Source organism: Marmota monax, unplaced genomic scaffold (genome assembly GCF_021218885.2).
Source record: "Marmota monax isolate L192 unplaced genomic scaffold, Marmota_monax_Labrador192_F-V1.1 WCK01_AAM20220418_F8-fsc00074, whole genome shotgun sequence".
In the NCBI taxonomy this organism is placed as follows: domain Eukaryota; kingdom Metazoa; phylum Chordata; class Mammalia; order Rodentia; family Sciuridae; genus Marmota; species Marmota monax.
In genome coordinates, this window is record NW_026694232.1 from 239,093 (window position 1) to 257,170 (window position 18,078).

Sequence of the window (18,078 nt, forward strand, 5' to 3'; positions counted from 1 at the left end):
TTTCTAAAAGTCAAATAAATTATTATGTAGAATTGCTTAGTGAGCAGCAAAAGTATTTATAAATGCCTGCAACCACCTGTGCTGGAAGGTGCTTTTATGTATGGAGAATCTCATATGGAAGATGCCCCTGGCATGAAGGATCTGGTTATTTAACACATCTTATGTCACTGGTTTTCTTGATTCAAGTTTCCCTACCTAAAAATGAGATAAAAATTTCTACACTGGCCAATTTTCTCCTGAGCCTTCAAGATTTACCAGGATGAGATTTTAAAAAAAAAGATTAATATTAATGATTATTTTAGACTTATTTGACAATGATGGTAACCTGATATCCTGGGAGGTTTCTTGAAGTTATTCATTCAATCTACGAGCAAGCATTAGATTGTAATAGTATACACTTTCTGCTCACAGTATGTGTCTAAGTTCAAGAGAAGTAGGTTTAGGTGATTATTTTTTGATGTTGGTGTTTTAATGTAGCATTTATAAACCCACAACCCTATCTCTTATTAATACTGAGCATTCCCAGTGGCAAAACTTAGACATATGTTAGATTAATAGAGCTAATATATCTTTCTTTACCCAGGGGAAAGGAGAAAGAATAAAGGTGAGGGAAAAATAATTCTGTTTTAACACAAATATTGTCGCCATTTCCCTATTGGACATAAGACAATAGGAGATATTTTTCCTCTGAGAAATAATCTCTTCTAAGAAATTAACTAGATTAGCCCAGAACCTTATGAAAGCTATTCTTGTATATATCTTAGTATGCTAATAGGTTCAATTTAAGAAGAACGTTGTTGGGCTGGGGTTCTAGCTCAGTTGGTAGAGCATTTACCTTGCATGTGTGAGGCACTGGTTTCAATCCTCAACACCCCATAAAAACAAATAAATAAAATAAAGGTATTGTGTCTGTCTACAACTAAAAAATATTTTTTAAAAAGGACTTTGTCATCATTTTATGGAGTCTTAAATGTAACTTCTGAGACTTTGGCTTAACACTGGATGTACAAAACAATCATTTGAGAGTATTTTTTAAAATGTTAGGGCCCTACCCTTTACTCCAGAAATTCTGATTTAATGCATGTTGGGGTGGGGGGGGGTCTTGGGGTGGGGCAGTCACTGGTATTTTTAACACTCCCCCAGAGACTTCAATAGGCAGCCAAGTCTGGAAATAATTAAATACAGAAGTAATTTAATCAAACTTGTATTATAAAACAATTCTTTTGGTGTCAGTGTGAGAGATGGGTCAGAGGAAAGTTAGGTGAGGAGAGTTGAGAGGCCCCAGAGGAGGATGACCCAGCCCTTCAGGAATAGACCAGGTGAGTCTACTTCAAAAATTCCCATTATGACTTGAAACTCCTAAATGAAGAATCGTGTTACAAGGTCCTCTGCGCTCTGCTTTACTAATATGAGTTGACCCTTCTGCTGTCATGTTGTACTGATGGCACATCACTGCTACACCAGACTATGACTTTCTCTGTTGGTCCTCTCAATGGTATAGAGCCAGTGTCCTTTCCCGGGTAACCAGGAGAACTGACTCTCTTGCTGAGAACATAGAGTCTTGCCTGGGCAGCTTGGGTGTTTTCTCTCATCTGAGCATTCATTTCAGGAAATTGTGTTAACTGCTCCCAAGTCACATGCTCACTAATGTCCTTTTAGTCCCTTACTCCAGTACACAGTTTAGCTGTGCACCTGGGGATGAAATCACTGAAACTCATAACAAATAACACGCTCACTTTTCATTTCTCTTCAGAATTCAGCAGGGTTGGTCCCATGTGAGGCAGGATCACCAAAGCCAACCCGAGTATTGGAGTTGTTCTTGTCTCTTGAGAAGTACTTGAGGTGTGGCCCATCACTAAAAGGTGAACTCCCTTTTGGGGGACATCCCAACTGTCCATTTCATTTATAACTCCTGACCACTGAGTCATTCTTCTAGTCTCAATTCTCTTCAGCTCTCAGCTCACTATCCTTCACAATTATAGAGGGCTTAAATTCAAACTCCGGCACAGTTTTTTAGTTTACACTGTTGCTAATACCAGCAAGTCACTTGATATTACTGGATTTCCATTTTCAGATTTGTAAGAATAATATGTACCTTCAAAGTTGAAAGATATACATAAGTAGAAGAGCTGAGCATAACATTGGCAGAGAGGATGCAGTCAACAAATGAAATTGACATTATTTTCGATATTATGATTGTTTGCATGCTTTCAAGTCAGCTGAGAGAAAAATAAGTGAAACTCTTAGTCTTTGCAGTAGCCACATGGGAATACGTGTATCCTCATATTATATTTTGCATGTGTCTACTAAATACATTCTTTTGGTTCAATATATTCTATGCACAATGATATGTAATATAGTTTATATACTAGAACAATGTAAGTGGTGAAGGAGAAGAAAAACAGTGAATGAAAAACAGAGGGAGGAGTTTGAGTTCTTACTCTTTTTTATTTTATTGTTTTTGTCTGTGATATTTGTTTCCTGGTCTAGTTCTTGATGTATCTGGAGAGAAGGCAGAGAGAGAAAGATTTTATGATTGTGTCAGGATTAGGAGTCAAAAAGATGAAAGAATTGTACCCTTATGTCATAAAATTCATTTGAAAGGTGCGTGATTGAAATTAAGGTTGAGGTTGAGTTGTAGTGTGATTGATTTGTTTTAAATTTAGACTAATTTGAGGATTTTATTAGGTTGTACTTTCGATATAAAACAGTTGATTAATTAAATAGAAAAATTTGTGTGACAGAGTAAACTAATCATGAGGATATCTTTCTTTATTGAAAAAGGGGACACAGAGGAGGTAGATGTTAAATTGGAGAGCATTGAATTAAAATTCAATTTAATATTTTATAATTTAAGTAATTTAGAAGAAAACTCCATATGAATAGTGACATTGAAAATACTAATTCCCCAAACAGTTGATGGTTTAAATAATTTATTTTAAAAGTCTATAATATAAAAATAGGCTTCTATCAAAGCTTCTCATTCATACCATTAAACTAATTTGCTTAATTGACAGACTCAATCATAAAACAAATTCCTTTAGAAGTTTTAATCCTCAAAAAGGAAAAATAAAAGAGAATATCAAAGAACATTCATTGGATACAATAGACGAATTGTTCAACTTTCAAAGGATCTACTCAGCTATGCCTTCATTCAGCCCATACCAATGTTGTCCTCAAGAAAATTAAGAGTGGCTTTTATAGAGACCCTGAGTCAGAATAAACAATGCAAATGACATTTTGATCTACCATTCCAGTGATTCTAATGAAAAATTTATTCTGCCCTGCCATATACTTGGTGAACGAATACCTATGAGTATCAATTCTAGAATTTCTGTTAATGTTGAGGTGAGGAAACTTCTGTTTCTAGAATCTTGTTTGAAAACCAGGATCATTAATAATTTTCATGGTCTCTTCAAACTCATCTAAGTTACCTTCAAATTTTATTATCATCTCCTCCCCATCACATTCTTTTCCAGTGTGAACATCACTCTTCTGTATGGAGAAATTGGAAGCTGGGGTTTAACAGTTTTTCTCTTCACTTAGTCATTTGTTCACATTATGTAGTTGGCCTACAGAAATGTTATTCGTATCCCCTTCTTGCCTATCATTTTGCTCTGAAAATACCAGAAAAATGCCTTTCTATTATTGTTAGCTTTTTTTTCCACAAATATCAGCCAACTCAGTGGCACTAGGTAATCACACTCTTCTATTATGTTCTTTTTCATTTTTTCCTTTTCTGGTATTTCTTTTAAAATACAATTCACAAGTAACAAGTTATCAGAAAATTGCCTATACAACAATCCTGATTTCTTTAGACACTTTTATTATTCTTTTTTAATGCTCAGATAAATTTTATTTACAATATTGGAGGCTGAATTTGACCTTCAAACTGTAACTTACTGACCCCTGTCCTAGAGGCCTATATTTTACATAGTTCTTTAAAATTTTGTATTGGTGCATGATAATTATATGTCATACATGTGCATAGCATAATTTAATCATTTTAATTCTCCAGGGCATCCCCTTTCCCTCCCCTTATTTCTTCCCAAGGTCCCATTCCTTCACTATATCAATCTCCTTTATATTTCATGAAATTCTCTCTCCCATTTATTTTTTTTTTCCTTTTTCCTCTCTAGCTTCCATATATGACAGAAAACATGTAACACTTGATTTTATGAGTCTAGTTTATTTCATTCAACATGATGCTTTTAAGCTCCATTCATTTTTTCCTTCAAATAACATAATTTTCTTCTTCTTTATGGCTAAATAAAACTCCATTATATACATGAATTATATTTTGTTTATCCACTCATCACTTGATGGACACCAAGGCTGGTTCCAGTACTGGGCTATTGTGAATTATGCTGCTATGAACATATTTTTACAGTATGATGACTTTAATTCTTTTGAATAAATAACAAGAAGTAATATAACTAGGTCATATGGTGTTTCCATTTGTAATCTTTTTTTGAGGAACTTCCATACTGATTTCCATAGTGATTGTACTAAGTTACAATCCCACCTTGTATAAGGGTTTCTTTCCCCTGACATAGTTGCTAGAATTTATTATTATTTGTATTCTTGGTGATTGCTATTTTAACTGTAGTGAGATGAAATCTCAGTGTAGTTTGATTTGCATTTCCTTAATAGTTAAAGATGTTGATCATTTTTTCATGTATTTGTTGGTTATTCACATTTTTTTTTTATTTTGAGAAGTATCTGTTTAGTTTACTCGTCCTTTTACTGATTCTAAATCCAGACTGTGACAGAACATTAGAATGATCTATGAAATGATACGTGAAATTTTCTTTATAACTTGTTTCCTGCAATTTAAGCTGTGCTATTCAATTTGGTTGTCACTAGCTATAGTGGCTACTGAACTCTTGAAATGGTTTTAGTCCAAATTGAAATATAAGTAATATATGCATTTGCTTTGGAAGAGATTAAATTTAAAAATTCAAAATATTTCATTAATGTTTGATACTTATCACATGTTGAAATAATAAAATTCTTGAGACATTGGGCTAAATAAAATATGTTAAATTTAATTTGACTTGGTCCTTTTTAAATTTTTTAAAAAATGTTTATCCAAATATTATAATTTGTATCTGGTGGTTCACAATATGTTTCTATGGGCAGCACCAGTTATTTGCACCACATTTTAGATATTTTTAATTAAATACATTTGTTTCTTATTTTTGTTAAAATAAATTACCATAAATTTGGCGGCATAAAACAACATAAATTTATTATCTTACTCTTCAGGAAGTCAGAGGTCTAAAATGGGTCAGCAAGGGCTTTGTTTTCTCTGGAGACTCTTGACTAGTGTTCTCTTCCTCCAACTATGGTAACAATGTAGTATTTTCAAGTTTCTCTCTCTCTCTCCTCTCATTTCTGATTGACTCTATTGTTACATTTATTATTTTGACTGACTCTTCTGCTTTTCTATATTAAAAATATTTGTCATTAACACTGGCCCCATCTGGATAATCCAGAATAATATCTTCATCTTAAAATTTTTAACTTAATCACATCTACAATCTAAAAATTCTCTTTCTATATGTAAAGTAACATATTCACCAATTTCTGGGATGAGGATCTGGACATCTTGTGGGAGGGCATTATTCTTATTTTCATATAAAGTTTACTTATAGTTGAGGGGTTTTATTTGCTTATTAATTAAAATTTTTAAAGTTGAGTGCAATCAGATATTTTAAGAGCAATGTGATTTAAACATCAACAACCAAACAAAAAAGCAGCAATATAGAAGTAGCATGACTCAGTGCCTTCTCATAGCAATACCACTGAGCTCAATGTGACCTTTTAAGTCATTTATACTCTTTGCCTTCTCTATTTAGCAAAAGGAGATCTTTGAAATCCATACAAGCACCACTCAAATATACTCTAGTGCTTTAATGAGTTTGAGCTTTGATAAGATGAACTACAGTTATAGATGTTTTCTTATGTCCTCACCAGATTTAGGAATGACTAAGATGTGAATTGTATGTTTTACATCTCAAGTAAGCCAGCAATGATACTTCCATTCCATTATGTAACAGATAATTCTCTGTTAACAAAAAGCTATTTATTGTCATAGGCAACTGACTTTGTGACTTCTTAGAAATCTTGCTTTTAACAGTCCTGATATTACTTTCTCTGTTTCATCTACTTAAGAAACTACTTTTCTCTCCTTCTTTTTTTTTTTTTCGTTCTTTTTTGTAGAACTGGGGATTGAACTTAGGGGTGCTCTCCCCTGAACAACATCTCTGACTCTATTTATTTTTTATTTGGAAATAGGGTCTAGCTATGTTTTCATACTGGCCTTTAACTTCCAATCCTCTTACCCTAGTGTCTGAAGTAGCTGGGATTACAGGTGTGTGCTGCAGTAATCAACTTAAGCAACTACTTATTAAAAAAAATTACTGTTTCCTTCTTGCTCTCCATAGTTGCACAATTTAGAAATAAAGGGTTTGAATGTCATTTTTAATAGCAAAACACCACTTATTAGTTTGCTTTTGTCTACAGAAGCTTTTGAAAATTTTTAGAGAAAGGCCAGAATGATTAGCATAAAGGGCATGGATTCTAGAATGGTTGGAAGGTTTATCAACATCTTCTGCATTAAATATAACATTATTTTGTTATTCTATTTAATTACATTATTTTATTGTTTCTCATTCATCAAAAGTAATCTTATTTATATACAAGCAGAAAGCAAACACTAATGTCAAATACCAATGATTTTAGGAAATCTTTCCTTTTAAAACATTTGTGACATTCCTTGGTTTGATTTACATAATCGAAGATTAACTAAATGTGAAGACTGTATTCATACATAGATAGGTAGACAGATAAATGGATAAACTGGGAGACAAGGAAACAGAGACACAGAGAAGGATCCATTCCTCTACGTGTCATTTTAAGGTTTGATTTGTATAATTTAGAAAATTGTAAAACTAGGTATTTTATGTAGAAGATAATCATTAAATCACCATTAAGTAATAATGAAAATTCAGGCTAGTGTTTATTTTTGGTTTTGTAATTAGAGAAGTTTCTACCAAGAAAAGGAAGAGCAACCCCCTCATGGCCCTGAGAGGTGGCAATGCCACTGGGATGTAACTAAAAATTCCTTTTCCAGTTTAAACTACAGAAAATGAAGTATCATGAGCCCTTCCCAAACTTAGGTCAAATTTTACAGTAAATTTTGCTAATATTGGAAATACAAGCTAAACTCTATTAATATTTTATGATTAACTCTAATGGATGTTCGATAGGATGAGTTTTGAGTTGTGTTAATAAGCTATTACCAGCTGAAGTCATTGAGGTTTAAAATGTATGTATTTTAAAGTAAAGAATAATTGAATAATTGCATCAATTAAATATAAGTACAAATTATAGATATAAAGAGTTCCTTCAAAAAGAATAGATTATTGTTAACATAATTCTACCAATATCTGAAAGTTTTTATCAAGTCAAAATGAGTGTAATTGGTTTTGAAAAATCTTGAATGATTTCTGACTTACATTCCTACAAGGGTCACTTTAAAAATGTTTTGTCACCTCAAACCTATGAAGAAGTCCCAGTTCTAGATATGGCAGTCTCATCCTAAAATATCTAGTCTTGATCATTACTTCTTTGGTTTCCATTACCAGTCTTCAATCCATGGAATATAAAGATGCATCTGATATATTTAGCATCCAAGCAGGTGTGTTCTTCCAGTACATACCTGAAATATTCAGTATCAGTCAAGTGCTTTAAGTTGTCTTTTCTAATTAAGCAGGATTGTGTGAGCAGATTCTTCCCTGTAGAAAGAACCTCCTCAAAACAGCCACCTTTGCAATAGTTAGGCTGTGTAATATTGCAACACTTTTTATTTTTATGCCTTTTTATAATTCCCAGTTGCCATTCATTTAGATTCAAGTCTTGAGGATTTAATATGAATTTATATCTGGGGAGTTCTGAAGATGGTAAAGGAACACTTTTTTTTTTTCCTCCAGACTTGCTTTAGTTATCTTTTTTACAGAATTTTGTAACTTATTTCATTTTATACAGACATTGAGCATCAGTCTTTTATAACATCCTAAAATATTTGCTACCAGCTAGAACTTAATTCATATAAATATATGTCCTTTATGAAGTACATTTATATCATTTATTTGAAAAAAAAACCCGCAAAATATCTCTTCTAATAACAACTTCTTTGTATTAAAAGAAGCAATTAAACATTTGCTCTCTATTTATCTGTAAAATCATGCTGTTTATTTATTCACATTATCCATTTGGTATTAATCAATTAATCATTCTCCATTTGGTATAAAAAACAAATGAGGTTTTATCAGAGCTAAAATTTTAGTGACATAGTCAATTTGAAATTCCCCACAGTGCATAGGTTTGCCAATCTTGATTTTTCATTTCCCACTATTAGTCATAGTTAATTTTTAGCTTCCTTGGTTAATTTCATTTTCTGAGAATATTAGCAAACCCATCCAATATGGAGGATGGATTTGTTTTCTTTATATACCAACCGTTTCCATTCTTTGATTCTATTAAGTCATCATTCACTAATCATTTGTATCATGAGCCATATACCAGGGAGACAAAGAATTTGATGCATCTTTTTAATCCTTAACCTTCTTTCTTCTGCTTCTCCCATCTTCCTTCTTCTCTTTCTTTTACTCTTCTACTTTCTTTGACTATCTTATTCTGTTCAGCCAGCTTGAACTGAAACACACTGAAAATGAACTTTCAGTTCTCTATCAATATCTAATACCTGTATATTACAGATACACAAGTATAAACACAGAATAGTAACAACAAACATTTATAATCAATTATCAATGGAAATTAAGGAACTCATGACATGTTTTTGTCTGTGTCCAGTATGTAAGAGGTAGTCAATAAGTGGTTGTTGTGGTTATGTCAACCTCTTCAAATTTCCAAAACATTATGTTTACTTCTTCCTCCTTGTCTATTCTATCAAAGGAAATGAAGTTGTTAACCTGCTGTTTCCTTAATACAAAACTGCACTGATTATTTCCAAGACATTCTGTTCTGAATGGATAAAATTTTGTTTGGCAATTAACTAGGGAGTCTTTCCTGAGTCTAGTGTGAGTTGATGGTATTAATAGCTCACTGTACCACTAAGTTGGGGTTCTAAAAAACATATTTCCTAATATTTGGTATCTTCTATTTTTCACAGATTATGAAAAATAATATCTAGTGAGTGACTTTAAAATGAGATTTCTAGTTCTCATAATTCACATCAACAATTTCCCCCTATTTGAATGCCTGTATGTGTTTTCAGTATTCTTCGAAGAATTTTCTTTGTATTGTAATTTGGCTTGGGGCTACTCTGCTTTTGGTGGTTTCTAGTTAACTGGTCAGACTGAACATGATCAATCGATGGCCTGTTTCACAGTTTCAGAGACCCTATTACTATTTATGAGATCAAAGGAAAAATACAAGAAAGAGCTAGTGGAGAGTTATTTTTTTTCCTATTTCCGCCACATTTTTCTCATTTAGGTGGTGAATTTTGCTTTCAAGCTGGAAACTCTAATACTCATTATAGAAATAAATAAGCAGCAATTCATTTTTACTTCTTGAAATACAAAATGCTGCCATTTCATTTCTAAAATCTCTCTATAAAATGTGTTATGAAATTCTGAATTCCAGTGCTATTTTTTCACATCTACATTTACTTATTCTAATTAGAAATGTTTATAATACTATAAGGGTTCAGAGAAATCATCTAAGTCTTTTATCTTAAAGAAATATTTTAGGCATACAAATAATTTACATAGTAGTAGTATAGTCATATGTGTTCAGGATTCACCTTGAGAAATAAAGCTCTGTAGATTCAAGAGGAGCAACCCTGGTTACCTTATCAATTCCATTAATCCAAACCCCGATCCTTCCCAGGGGCAATCGCTCCCCTGAATTTGAGGTTTATAGTTCTCATGCATGTTGATACTTTTTTGTTGTATAGGAATGTGATTGAAATTGATTGATATAATTATTCTGCATATTTTCAAACTTTATATATACATGGTATCATCCCACAAACGTCTTTCTGCAGCATTCTTCTTTTATTGTCCACATGATATTTTTGAAATTTATCTATACTAACTCAAATAGCCGTGATGCTTTCATTTTTCTCCCTGCTGCTTCTATTATTTCAACATGTGAATATTTTATGAATTCCTTGTCTACTTGTTTATCCAGAGGTATTTAGATCACTTCTATTTCTTTGCTCTTTCAAGTAATTTTTCAATGGGTATTTCTAGGACTGGGAAGACTATATTTTAGGATATGAGAATCTTCAAGTCTTTCTAAATTGCTTTCTAAAGACTTTGTACTTTTAACTGTCACATTCTCCATGGTTTCTTCACATCCTCATCAACATCTGGTATTGCTAGATTTGTAACATTTTGCCAATTTCATGTCTATGAAATGAGATTTCAGCATTTTGCCCTGTATTTCTCTAATAACTAGGGAGAATAAGTGCCTTTCAAGTGGTTATTAGACAATAAAAATTCTCTTCTGCCAACCAATTGATCATCTCCTCAGCTCATTTTCCCTGTCCTGTCTTTTAAATAGATTTATTAGAAACCTTTAAGTACTTTGGATACTAATCTTTCTTTAGTTATATGCATTGTAAATATCTCCTCTCATTCTATAGATTGATTTTTAATATATGTTTTATTTTAATACATCAAATTTAACATTTTTCCTGTATGAATTTGGTTTTTCTGTCTTGTTTACTAAACTATTCTCTTCCCATCGACCCCAAATTATAAAGTTATAAAATTTTTCACTGTATCTTTAGGCCCTTTAAATACATATATGTGACATGAAGTTAAAATCTACTATAACCATTTTTTTCACATGCATAGTCTGTTTTCTGAATAACTAATCTGTCTTCACTGCTCTATAATGCCACATGTTATTTATCAAGTTTCCAATAATGCATGTATATTTCTAGGCTTTCTATTCTGTTCTTTTGGACAAATTTCTCTCTCTGAACCAAAGCTACATTGCCTTAATTACTGTCATTTTGCATTAAGCCTTAATAGTTCATATGGAAACTCCATGAACCTTGTTCTTGGGAGAATATTGATAATTTTTTACCATTTGCTATTGCAAAAACATTTTAGAATTGACTTTTCAAGTTTCATGAAAAGCTGTAGAGGGATTTTAATAATGATTACATTAGTATTATAGATTAATTTACCATTTTGAGTCCTCCATCAAGGATCATGCAGAGTTGTTGATTTCTTTTGAATTTTAATAGATAAATTAACCATAGGCCAAAAGGTGACTTCTCAAAGTCACATAGCCAATTAATAGAAAAACCAGTGGTAAAAGGAAAGTCTCATGACTCTTTAACAGTTCATACACTAAAAGGCTTAATTATTTAGTCAGTTAAGAAAGACTTTCCAGTTTTTGCAGCTACAGAACCCATCAGCATGAAAGTGAATTGAACTTTTCTATTTTACTAGGCCCTTGATAATCAAAGCGTGCTCAGAGGGCTTGTTAGAAATGCAGAAACTTGGCCTATTCTTGGTCCCACAGAATTAGAGTCTTAAGGGTAGGCACTGTTGGTGAAAGTGTGTAATACACTGCTTAGCAACAGAGTCCTGAAATTCATGGCATTGATTCTTTTTCTTTGAAGCCTGTCAAAAATCCTAGTGGTAATCTTGAGGTCACTGAATTCTAAAGGATTCAGTTAAGCAACAGGAAAACCTATAGAGTGGAATTTAGGTCTTGTCCTTTGACCACAAGCTCACAAAAGTCATTGGCTCCTTTTCTGAATGAACATCAAAGGCCCAAAATAAGAAAAGATCTAAAAATGTATATCCATAATCATATTCCTTTAAAAAAAAGTTAAGGATTTTTCTAAATTCAATCTATCTCAGGAAGGCTGAGGCTTTATTGATAACTTTAGTTATTAAGAAAACAAATATATTTGCTTTGAAATCACTGACCTGCCACAAAGTGTCATTTTAGCTATTAAATGCCATTGGAGAAATGTTTGAATATAGAGGAGATGGAAGCACAAGAGTCTCAATCTTTAAGCATAAAACAATGGAGAAAGGTCAGATGATTTATTCAAGCAGTCACACGCTATTCATGTAAATCTTGGTTCAGTCTTTTATTTTATTTTATTATTATTATTTTTTTTAACTACTACAGCGTCTAGTTATCTATGGGGGTGGGAATAAAACGGTGAGGAGAGGGGTGAGAAAAAGAAAAAACTAAGATCCCTGCAATATCGCCTAGAGCCACTAGGGGTATCTTTGTACCATTTTTCATTCTGCACCGATTTGGAGTAGAAACCTATATTAGGGGAAAACCAGGGTCCTCGGCATTTTTTGCGAGCAGTGCACCCAGAATCCAAAAAGATTTTTTTAAAAAAGAAAGAAAGAAACCACAGTGTTTTCGGTCACCCTCACAGGGCTATGAAATCGTTCTACTGGACATCGGCTTTGGGAATTCATTTTTGAGGTCAATTTCCAATCGAGATAAATCTATTGGATTAGTAGGATTATCTGATTGCAGCTGAAAGAAGTAACGTTGGTTTGATCATTTGTATTTCTTGCCTGATGGTCGGATTTACATGGAGGTGGCTTTGGGTGCCCAGGATTCTGGATCGTGGTTGCATTTGGAAAGAAAAAAGGATCAATCGACACGTTTTGGAAGTGTCCGTGGGTGAATAAAAAGGAGGGGTGGGGGAGGCCCGCAAAACTGGGGTTGCGGCTGCTTAAAGAAAAAAAGAAAAAGAAGAAGAAGAAGCATCTTGAATCCTGAAACAAGAATTATCGGGTGCTCGAGATTCCAAAAAAAAAAAAAAAAAAAGCGTCTAAAACTGGTAAATACTTTGACCATTTCGGCTTGAATTTGACGGCGAAGTGTTGTAGAAACTGTCTCCTTGAATTATTGGAAGGGGACCGGGGGAAGATGAGGGGGCTCCCTCTGTGGATTTGTCTGGCTGAGGGTAAGTTTGTGGCTCTTTTATTGGGAGGGGGCTGCCTGGGTTGGTGTGCCACGCGCGGAAGGTGATGCGGACGCGATGCCTGTGAAATGGGGCGAGCAGGGGAGATGTAAAGCCACCTCGCGCATCTCCGGGGGATCGCTAGGGAGCTACCTAGATGGAGCTTGAAAACCTTGTTTGGTGGCGTCTGTGGGGAAGCCAAGCAGTCCTCCAAGCTCTCAACTTTGCATTGAAAAATCTCTCAGTTGGGAAATGCCTCCTGGATCCGGTGCTTTCTCCCAGTGATACTTTAAGGGAGAGGAGGCGGCGATGCTTTGGAAAACCTGCGGGTGGAGAGGGGAAAACCAGAGTAGAAATCTCTGCCGCTTTGGCTGCGGTTTCAGTGACTGTCGCGGCTTCCAGGGGCATTTTGCAGGGGTGGGGGTGGATTGGTCCTATTCATGATATGTCCTTCCTCCTTTTCTTTCTCCCTACTCCTTCTTTCCTCCCCCTCTTTACCAGACACTAAAGGGTTACAGGGTCACTGCATTGGATAGAGACAGTAGAAGTGGGTGACTGGCCACACACGTCTTGTAATTCACTTGCACGACTTTCCATAATACAGTCCGTGGTAACTTTCTTCGAGTTGGAGGAGCCCTAGAGGTCTTTGCAGCCTTTCTGCCCAGGGCCCAGGCAGGCGAGTGCGCCAGGCAGCCGGCTGCATTTCTGATGCATCCCTGCCCTGCCTGCCTTGCCACTTACTGGCTTTTCTTTCCGACTGAGCGGTGCGCGCGCGTTTCTGGATATTTTCTTGCAGCTGAATTGAGGGAATTTTTTTTCTTTAATTTTTTTTTCTTAATTTGAAGCTCTCAAGGAAAGCTCGTTTTTATTTGCAGAGGAAATCAATTTCAACAGCTATAATTAAAACTAATCACTCAAATGAGTGAATATTAATCGACTTAGGAAACTAAAAGTTGCTTCGAAATCTGAAAAAGCATATTACCATCCACCAATTTTGGAGTCCACGTAGCTTCAGAACTATTGTATATAAAGAACTGATTTATTTTAGAGACATATATAGTGTATGTAGATGTGTTAAATAGATTAATGAACCCCCCATTTTATATCCTTTGACCCTTTAGCATCATTATTATACTTGGGCTTTTTAAAAATATATTTAAGGTCAATTCTGAAAATTTTAAACCATCAGGAATTCAAATGCACTGGAATAAAATGAAGATAAATAATTGTTAAGCATAAAATTCTATACTTTGTATGTTTTAGCCTTTTGAAGAATAACATAGTGTTTTTCCAGAGGTTTCTGTTTACAGATTATGAAATGTATTCAGACACCTTTATGATTGTAGCCTCGAAGTCTCTCCATGATGAGTAAACTCATGAAAAGGCAACTCTTCAATGTCATCTGAAGCACATTCATCCTCCAGCACTTATTTCAGGAATTCCAGATATATCAGACATTCTGGCTTTCAAAGATGAATCTCACCAAACTTTCCTCCTGAAGTGTGTGTGTGTGTGTGTGTGTGTGTGTGTGTGTGTTTAAACCAAATTCTGAAGCAAGCACCTGGAATTTGCATTTTCAGGATGAAATAGCAAAATATAAAACTTTTGTCTCCCAGGAATTCTAAAGGGGAGAAGTTAGCTATTTCTTATTTCTGAAGACTTTGTGTAAGATTTTCTAAAGACTATAGAAATAGCAAGAAATGGTTTCTACAAGCCCAATTGTCAGTCTCAAGCAGACATCTTCCAGGCCAGCTTTGCCTCTCTTTTGCTCTGCTCTCAGTCACATGGTTCCTGTGCAGACTGAACCTAGAAGAATGGATGTTCTGTGTTTTGGTACATTCTAGACACATTCTATTCCTGATAGCATTTAACTTTTTTTCCAAAGATTAAGCTAATCCAAAGGCAGCTAGCAAAGAACATTAAATGATTATAGCAAGTAAATAATGAAGGTGAGTGGTAGGTGAACTGGAATTTCTTTTTTTTTAGTCAAAAAGAATATAACTTTAATATAAAAGTTATGGAGAATTTGAAACATGAAAAAGGAGATCCTCTTAAAGTTAATTTGCATATTTTGAAAGCACTAAGTAGCATTGTTACATGTACCATAGTGTTAAAGTGGAAGACTTAACTGAACATACTTTTTAGAAGCCAGAAAATATTTTTCTATGGAAAACAATTGATGTTTCTGCTCCTTCATTACATTCTGTTTTGGTGGTGCCATTGAAAGAGGGAAAGTTTGACCTACTCTTTTGTGTTATCTAGTTGGAAGAATTGTATTCTCTGTTTCTACAGCAGTTCCTATCCAAAACTTTGGTCAACCTTTAACTTGTAAATTCACTTTAGAAGGCCAATAACTGTGGGGATGTTAATTTATAGAACAACCCACCACAAAAGTTTTAACAGCTGTAGCCTGTAAATGAAGAGCAAGTTACCTAGTTAGTTAGATAAATGCTGTATTTAATAGAGGAGACCACTTAAAGAACTACTGAAAAACCTGAAGAGCTCACTTAGAAAATTAATTATATTTTGCTCTATCCTATTCCAAGGCATGTTTTTAGTTATAATTATTAAACAGGACATGGTGGCTTCAATGGGTTGTTTTAATTTTATACTTCAGAGTAACACAAAATGCGGTAGTTTGGGGTAAAAGAACAGAAGCTCCCAATTAGCCCTGCTAATTGCAAACACAGTTCATAGACTTATCACTATAGAAAAACTGATGTTATGTCACTGGAGCTTTACTTGACAGCTGTACCTGTCTCTGGAAAGCCTTCCATGGGTTCTAAGTGGCCTCACGTTCAGCAACAGCTAGCCCATTCACTACAGTTTCCTTCTATGATGTTGAGACGATCAACAACATTGAATGTTATTTTTACATTAACTGATTTTTAATGAAGTTACCATGTGCTCTTAATTGAAATCAAAATGATAAGGGAAATTCTGTCTGGGGGTGGGCGGGAATTCTACTGAAAATGATTTGTTGAAATTTATATATATGGAATTCCAAAGTGCAAATCTTCCATCTCTTTGGATATATGGAGACATTAAAAATTTTTTTCAATTAATTTAAAATTTGAATTTTTGATCTTTCAAATTTGTAAAATTCAAAAAAATTAAATTAACAAATGCTAATGGTGAATCTAGGGTATCTTTTTTGTTGCTTTTTAAAGGATAATTTAAAGCATCTTGAAGTAGCAAGTCTCTTCATGTTGTAGGATAGCAACATACCCAACTGTTTCCAAGAGGAATGATTCTTTTATTCTACCAAGTTTTGTTTGGTTACTTTGGTTCTATTATCAGTGAACTCATGCTGATAATGTCAAATATTGCTGTGTTTCTATAAAATGATGTACATTATCTTTGATTTCTAGTGCTTTCTTGCCCCCCCCCAAAAAAAAACAAAACAATAAAAGGAATGAACAAGCAGTTGCAACAACAGAAACCCCACATTCCCATTTAGCAGTACATCTCTGTGAAAGAGAAAGACTGCCAACTCTAAGCTTAACTGAAGTCAGAGAAAACTAGTAAATCATTCCAGGCATTTGAAATTATTAGACAGTAAACTTTTGGGAGATTTTTATATGAATTCTTTTTATAACAGTCAATATAATCTCTTCTGTGCCTATTTCCGTTGCATGTAAGAGAAATTCTAGTCAATGGCAAAACGCTTTACTGCTGCCATTACTGCAGACTTTATAGATCAGAGATGTGTCAGCATGTTGGCTTTAGCAGTAATGCCTCTTTTGTGTGAAACCTTATGGGCCTTGCAGGCACTCTCTCATCCTGACACTCATAAAATGTTCTAGTCCCATATTTATTATTTAATTTTCTTCCTATATATAGCAACGAAGCACTTCAATATATGAATGTGTAGCCAGAAAATGACAGGCAAGCGTGAATGGGACTAATGAGTTTTAATAATACACATATTAGGAACTGCTAAAGGAAGTTTAATTAAGAAAAACAAGTTGAGCATGAAATTCATTTTGGAACAAATGCAAGTTAAGTTAGTGCTACAGATGTAAAACCAAAAACCACAGTGATATATCATAGGAAATAAAGTTCCAGTCTGAGACTAGACCTAATGTACCTTGATGCAGATGCAGTTGACATCTCAGGACGTGGCTTTAAGTTGATGAGTTTAGATTTGATTTGTGAAGTAGGAAAAAAAATGTTTCATATATATATATATATATACACATATACACACACACACACATTTTTTAGAACACTTTTACTTTTCCCTGATTTGTGTAGCAATTTTTGTTAGAATTTTAATTCTGTATCCAGCCACACTTTTTGTACATAATACTAGTTCTCTTCTGACAGGACACACAGTAACTCTTTCTGTATTCTGCTTTTAATGTGACATATTCCTACAATTAGCACTACTCACTGGAGTCCATAGCTATCCGTTTGGATGGTGATTTAATAAGAAAACTGCATATCTATTAATTTATCTGTAACTATAATTCTATTTATTTTTTCATAATTTAGAAAATAAGTACATTATTTATTTGTTTGCTTATTTATTTTGTGGTAGCAGTTTTTTGAGGAGAGAGAAGTTGTGGAGAAGATAGACTATTAGGCAAATATTTCCTTAGGAATATGGTTTTCTTACATCTTTATCTAAATAACAGATAATCTTCTAGAAATAGTGAAGAAGTTGGCCAGTGAGGTGAAGGTCTCATATGTTCCTAACAGCTGCCTTTTGGAACACATTCAACTGATATAGTGACTTATTCTTTATACAGATGTGTTATCAGTTATGTATAATAGTAATGATTCTATTTTCCTTTTTGACCCAATCAATCCATGTTGGACTTTTAAGTGGAGGAAAGGTTAATTGCAATGTCTTACAGTGAAATGAAAATTCTTGTTGCTTTTCTTTACAGTGGTCATGGTGAAATGATTTCCTATGAAATCATTTCCTATGATCATATGAAATACTCACTATGCTTGGAAATTCCACAGGGTCACCAAGGGAATCAAGAAATACTGATTTGATAAAAAACCAAGTTGTGATTGTCACAACTGTAAGATTTCCCTACAAGACAACCACTGCCCTCCTCCCCTAACTCAGGACA

At 34.0% G+C, this 18,078-nt stretch overlaps 1 protein-coding gene across 7 annotated transcripts in view; it reads left to right on the top strand.

The window, feature by feature from the left end:
- The window catches only part of Nlgn1 (neuroligin 1), an 899,700-nt gene that overhangs the window by 163,884 nt on the left and 717,738 nt on the right, over window positions 1-18,078 (top strand). For 2 of the 7 annotated variants that reach the window (XM_058586175.1, XM_058586180.1), the window contains exon 1: window positions 12,332-12,994. The exons of 3 other annotated variants lie outside the window; for them this stretch is intronic. The gene's annotated coding sequence lies outside the window, so the exon portion shown is untranslated. Of the gene's footprint in view, window positions 1-12,331; window positions 12,995-18,078 lie in introns of those variants that run through there. 2 more of the 7 variants (XM_058586179.1, XM_046466875.2) reach the window with 2 other exon arrangements.